Source organism: Corapipo altera, unplaced genomic scaffold (assembly GCF_003945725.1).
Source record: "Corapipo altera isolate COAL_440 unplaced genomic scaffold, ASM394572v1 45, whole genome shotgun sequence".
Classification (NCBI taxonomy): domain Eukaryota; kingdom Metazoa; phylum Chordata; class Aves; order Passeriformes; family Pipridae; genus Corapipo; species Corapipo altera.
The window spans coordinates 16,960,458-16,967,800 of NW_020884877.1; positions in this window are offsets into that span (position 1 = coordinate 16,960,458).

The following is a 7,343-nucleotide window of genomic DNA, read 5'->3' on the forward strand; positions in this document are numbered from 1 at the left end:
CATTCTGCAGGCACCAGTTTACCACCAAAGATACTAATCAGGGAAGAAAGTGATATAGAAACTCATACTGATGTTTTGCCTTTCCAAAGGAAGTAATTGACAGCAAAGCATATTTCAAGGTCTGGTTGCCAACATATTCAATTAAACAGAATTTGGAGGAGGAGGAGGAGGAGGAGGGAGATGGCTGGAAACTCCCAGTCATACTACAAATGTCAGCTATCTGTTGTCAGAGACCTGGTAACGTTGAACCAAACTGTGAAATATGTGTAATTCTTCCAATATTGCTGATGATGCAGCACCAGATTTTTATTTTTTTCTATGGGCATGTGACTGCTTTTGACCATGACAGGTTTTCATAAATCTGGTGTCATTATAGAACACATGACTTGTGTCACCACTGCTACAACAAGAGAAATCCATCACAGATCAAAGTGCCAGGAAAAGTCCTATTCACTATATAAGCCCCACTTAAGCTTTCCAAATACAGCTTGAGTGGAATTTAAGGAGGCCATAGGCCATGTTTTGCTCCTATACACAGGCATGAATTTTACAGTGTGAAAACAAACCAAAATATAAAGTATTTTCTAATGTGACACAGAGCTATCTGAAGTCACAAGGCCATTCAGAGCTAGATAACTTTGCCAGTATTTTACCTTGAATACCATGTTGGTTTTTTTTTAGAATATGAAGCAAAACAATGATACAGTCCAATATTATTTTAATACTTTTAAAATCAGACCTTCAACCTACATACTATATTAGATCTATCTGAACAGAGTTTTCTATAACCTTCTCAGATCATAAGCTTTTTGAGCAAGGATCATGCCTATCTCCTTGTTTATACATTGCCTAGAGTGTTGCAAGCTACATAAAAACTTTCCTTTTCCTTTGTGAGGGATTTGTTGAACTCTGAAAAAACCCACATTTATTTATCTGTATATGTAAACTATATATATATATAAACAGATAAATAAATATGTTTGTTTACAGGGAAGCGATTGTGTTACTTCATCATAATGTTTCTGCCTCAGGAAGCCTCTTCAGACAATACTACATTCTTTTTTCCCCTCCCAATATTTAAATGCAATGTTAACTGCTCTTTGTACTGTGCATATTATAAGAAATAAAAGTGTAGGAGTCTTTAAAATATACAGTGAAAAAAAACATGTAACTTGAGTAATAATTTAAAGCCTATAGAGACATTTATATCATCTCATTCTTTGCAATGAGCAAAATCCTTTTTGTGACTGATTTCAGGAAAGATTCCAGTACCTGCCTTCTTTCCGAAATTATAAACATGTTTACTTTCTCAGAGTTGCAGCCTATTACACCTACTTGTTTTAATGCAGTAAAGTAGGAAAGTGTACTTCTAGAGAACAAAAATCCCCACTGAGCTGCTTCGAATTGGCTATGTGATCCTGAAGATCTTTTTTATTCCTCTGATAATAATTTCTCCCTATTTCAATAAAACAATAGAAAATAAAATATTCTGTTCATCAAAGCACATGTACCTAATTTCAAGTAATATTTCTCTTGAAATTGTCTCATTTTATTCTCTCTGATTCTGTAAAAAGAATCACTATAGTGGGAGAAAGTCAAACTAGAGATTATATTAGGCTGAGGCAAATGGTATTCACCTTTTATAGTCCCTATGTTTTATAATGAAGATACTTCATTGAAACAATGATGCATACTTCAACAGTTCCCCGGAGAGCAGTGAATCCTGTTTGGAGAGATTCATGAATATGTGCATTAGCACAATCCAACTGGAACTTGCCCTTAAAAAACGAACCACAAGAGAAGCTGATCAGTTCCCGCTTATGTATATAATCAGAAGGTTATCATATTATCTCCCTCTCCACAGGGAAAAGCAGATGCATATTCTTCTACCACTTTAAGATGAGAAATGCCAAAGGAAACAACAATTTCCCCCTCCCTATGCTTTCAGCAACATTTACTGTATGAATCCAGAAAGACCTTTTAGAACAAGAGGAGAAAAATATACGGAGAGCTTCTCTAAAGGAGGATTTATTTTGCATACTATTAGTCAGAGTGTAAACCTTTTAAAAAAAATTACATCTACATTAATTTAGTCAAGGCCATCAATAAACCTGAAGTGAGTTCAAAGACTGCTATAGATGGCAGAAGGATGAGACAAACATTTCACAGAGTCAAGGTTTACGGAGATATACATGAAGCTCTGTGTCCTGAAGATGAATGAGGAACACTTGGCAGTTCTTGAAGCAGTAGTTTATTTAAAGTACAAAGAATTCAGTGAAAAATACTTCTGGCCAGCAGTTGGTGCCCAGCTTTCAAGAAAAATGGCAGACCACCACCAAGCTAGTGACAATGATAAAGAATAGTCACATAGATTTGCAGATTTATCTTTAGGTTTGTAGCAACCTCAGCTCTGTGAAAAAGAGTAAAGCGGTGAGACTCCTTACCACCTTTGAAAACAAACAAAAAAGAGCTACTGCCTTATCATGATGCATATTATTAAGTGGCCATTACACATACCAGACAGTAGCAATGAGCTTTATCATCCAAAATGACCAATTGTTTGATCTAAGCTTGGAAAGATTAAACAGTGCAATGAAACAGGAAAGGAAAAAACAAAATTATCGATCACCTTCTGGATAAAACGTACCACTGGTTTATTACCACCTCTACTGTACACTCTGAGTTTGTAACATCTGTACCCATTTATACTCGTAGTTAATTGTGCTAAATGCAATGTAGAATTTGTTTAAAAAGATGTCTTCAACTTTATTATGGCTAGGAAAAATTCTGATGCCACTGACTGACATGTTTAATTTCAGTTGTCAAACAGTCATTACTAAGACATCTGTGAAAATGAATTTGGAGAAACTCTTACAAGACGTAACTTCATTTCACCAAAAGCCACAAAGGTTGAAGCTTTTTTTAGTTCGAGTATTTTTTTCAAGTACATATCAGGAGTCCAGCCTTGTTCTTTGCAGCTCAAAGATCCTGCATTCAAAAGCTTTTTGGATATCTACAGTATTTTGTGTGTTGGAAGCAAAAAAATACTGTATATCTACTAGTTTTTCCTCTATCAGGGAGAAGCATTATGCCTTCTAAATAAGATATATAGAGAAGGCATAATTATACCCTCTAAAAAGGATATAATTTCATAATTGTGCGCTACAGTTATCCTCAGATTGCACCACAGACTGTACTTGCATGCCTGATAGACTAACACTGGGCTCAGCTTCTAGTTTGAGAGTACTAATTTTACTTAAAAGCTGGTGGAATGTTGTTGAACATCTGTGTACTCATATGTGGTTTTGTGTGTATGAAGCACGCTATTTACTAATGCAGATCTGCCCGTCTGGTTAGTTTTCATTCACACACACACAGAGATATACAGAAACCAAGCACTTGAAACACTCAATTATATTTTTTGTTTGTTTTTTTTTTATACAGCTAATAATGGCTCTTCACCATACAAAAGAAAAACACATTTTTTAAATGTAATGGTGGGGAGTAAAGCTAGCAGGTTTACTTTGCTTAACTTGCTGTGGTGTGTCACATTCAGCTCTAACACTGCAGCTATTACCATATGTCATCAAATAACCAGCATAAGCAGCTGTGTTGTTCCTCCACAGTGCAGTGACCCCACCTAGAAGTTTAGAGACCTGGAGCAGGGTGATACCTATTCCTAGCCCCACGCAGGCATACACATGGCTACGCACAGTTCAAGAAAGTGTTTAAATGAAAAGAAATATTTCACCCTACTGAATAATTCACTGTTCCTATCTCTTGTTTTTGCTGGGTGCATCATTGCACAAAAATATTTGCCAAAAATATGGTAAAACCCATTAGATTTTGATGTTTCTCTGGGTGCAATAAAGGCACAACAACTACATATATATATTTTTATATCTATATATACTTTTGTCCCTGCTGTCTGTTGAGTTTTTGAGCTTGTGCAAAAAGCAGTTTTCACCAGTGTAACAGTGATGTTTAGTGAAGACAAAGCTTGTTCATCACAGCAGGGGGACAAAGGGGAGGGGGACGAAGGTCAAAGGGTAAATTCCAATTGCTGAGACATGTTTTTATGAGTTGAATCTTAACCATGTGATAAGAAGGATTCAGACTCTGAGCAAAAGGGAGTAAGGAATAAGCATCTAGGGGAACACTGACGAACCACTGTACCAGTTTGATACCTGGTTGAAAAAAGCCAGTTTCTTGCTTTCCGGTGGTTGCTTTCTCCTATTGTTCTAGTTGTCAAATGGAGTATTTTTAGATAATTAACATGTTCCTTTAGCCTTTGGAAATAGAGATGAAAATAAGTGCTTGGTTTCTGCTGTATGCATGGCAATTACATCTGCTTCATGCAGTGCCTTTGATTCCCAGGCTACACAAAATAGTACCAGTGCTACATTTTTGGTAGAAGCAACATGTGAGAAAGAAGTGGCTTCCCTTATGTGAGGTACAAGAACACTGTGGGCAGGAACTGCAAACACAGTGTGTGTGGAGAGGTAATATCAGCAGCTGTTTCAACACCAGGTGTAGTAGATTTTCCATTACCTCTTATACAAATAGGATAGGACAGATTTTGCCTTCCTGACATATCCTTTTCCTGTTGGTGAGCAACCATACTTCTCCTCTTAGTCTGTTTTCTTGATGTGAGTGCACAAATCCTACATCCAGGTAAATGGTATTGCTAATATTCTCTTATAGGATGGATACATTAATTGTGACTGAACTGATGAAGATCTGCTAGCCACCATCTCTGAAGAGCTATTGGTAGTTTAGCCAAAGAACAACAAGGATAGATTTTGGTAAGCAGAGACACCATCCTTGGTGAAACTCCCTTAAGATGTCTCATTAGAAGGATTTAATAAACTGATTGAAAAAAGTCAGCTGATAGCTGCTTATCTGACCTTGCTAAATCATTTTCTCTGTTGATGTTGTTGTTTGATGTGAATGAGTGCATCTACACCAGTTTATGCTTGCAAAAATATTAATCTGTTGGTTTTGTACTTGTTGTAGGAGTACTGCAAGTGATACCACAAATTAGGCCAAACAAAAATAATGAGCCACCTAAATGTTGTGTTACTATATATGAAAGAAGATTTAGAAAAGAAGGTCCTCTCCTTGTCCTGTTCTCAGAGCTCTGTGAACACTGACAGTAATTTAATATAACCAGAACCCACCCACACTGTTTGATTCCTGTGTTTTGACAGACGATTTACCAGTTCCTCAGTTGCTCTAAATCTGCAGTTTCATTTCAGTCACTGGAGCTGCATCAGTTTATTCCACTTATGGAGCTCATCCAACAACTTCAAATAGCTACAGGAGGAGAAGATTTCTGCCTATTTTGTCCTGCTTTACAGTATCTGTTCCCTATGTTTTCTCATATAACAAATGTGACATAATTTTCTAATCAATTTCTATTACAACTACCATAAGTGGCAGAAAATATGTCATGCAAGCCCGATCCTTAAATAAGCACTTCAAATGAGTAAATGCTACTAACTTTTAAGGACAGTTCTCTAGAGGTTAAGTTTATAGGATTATTGCTGAAGTTTGTACAGATGTACAGTATAGTCTCTTCCCTTTCAGTACAATTTATTAATGGGAGTAATTGCAAGGTATCTTTTGACTATGAGCAGAGCTGTAACATTCACATCCAAATATCAGTAATGTCACATGTCCCCTGAAAGTCTAAATCTTTTTAAGTGCTTCAGGGGAGATAAGTGAGATTAGCAGCCTGAAGAAATAGTCCTTCTATGAGCTCTCATGAAAGCTTCATATTTGTCCTAGAAGGATCAAAATGTAGTAATGGGGCACATTTTTCCACTTCTTAGGTTTTCATTGCAGTATCTTTCTTCTGTACCACTTGAATAATTGAGTTTCCCTATTTTGGAATGGGTTCACTTGACCCCAGAATAACCTAAAATATTACTAAATTATTTTCCCCATTTTCTAAGGAAAAAATGATTTCCTTTACTCCTAGTGTCAGCAAAATAATAAAATATTGTTGCTTTGCTGATAGCACAGCAGACAAAACCCATAAACCTAAATAGACTATTTGCAATGCTAAAAGTCGACTCGAACACAAAGCAAAATTAACTTTTTAATTTTGTTTAAAGCAGAGATATTAAATAATCTACAAAGTCAAACACTGTTAAAAATCTCATTTTGAACTAGGGAACATTTGATAGCACTGAAGCTTTCACACAGCTAAACAAAAGCTTTCTGAGGGAAGTTTCAGAAGGCATTTCTTTATGCTTTGTCCATATTCTAAGTGCCCTCTACTGCCAGAGGAACCGTACTACAGAGAAAGCCAGCTCTCGACTGCCAGCAGCAAGCAGGAACCCACCCAGGGACTAATGGAAAGGATGAATTTGATACTTCCCGGTATTGCTTTTCAGCCTATGTGTAGTTGAATTTGAAAGTTATCAGCAATAAGATTCCTTTTTGCTTTTTTTTTTTTGTGTGTGTGTTTGTTTGGTTTTTTAAGAAGAAAAAGGAAAGTGAATCCAGTGGTGAATGGAAGTACGTAGTTATTTATTTCTGCTGGCAATGTAGGTTCTTCCTTTCTACAGCTTGCTGTCCTCCGTTGGTTTCTCTGTCTATCTGTGATGCCTATTTTGGCATTTCAGAGACATATTTCTCAAGACCAGCTGTGATCCTGCCTAACACATAGGCAAATTTTACACTTGTGCCCGAGTACAAAACCCCATCAGGCAGAGGAGGGAAAGAAGCGGCCCCTCCCTGTGGAGCTAATGGGGTGCAGTGACTGGGGGAGTCGAGGAAATGTAATCAATGCTACGTGCACTCTTACTACTGAGGAAATTTTTTCTGAGGCACAGGTAGGTGTCTGAACCAGGACTGCTCCCCTGGGAAGGAGCACTCCTCCTTCCGAGTTAGAGCCCCTCACCATGCACAGCCCAGCCCTCAGTGAGCTGCTGTGCCTTCCTTATGTGCCTTTTGCAATGCATTCCTCAGCAGGATGATTTTAATTTTTAACAAGCACATATTGTTCAACAGAGACCAAAAGGGACTTAGGACTTTAGGGTACTATTTTCATATGAAGTGGCCAGACAGAAAATGCAGGGCTGCACTTTGTGGAGCTGCAGATCTGACCATGAAAATTGGTTCTGAAAACAAGTGCGAAAAAACAATTCGTCTACAACTCATCTTTACTCTTTTATAGGCTAAAAAGTGCATTATTATATATTCTAGATAGCCTTAATGCATTCAAAAATTGTACACAGCGTAAGAACATGTACACATATTAGTGCATGTGTATGTGCATGCTTGTGTGCATATGTGTGTGTGTGTGTGTGTGTGTGTGTGTGTGTGTGTCTGTA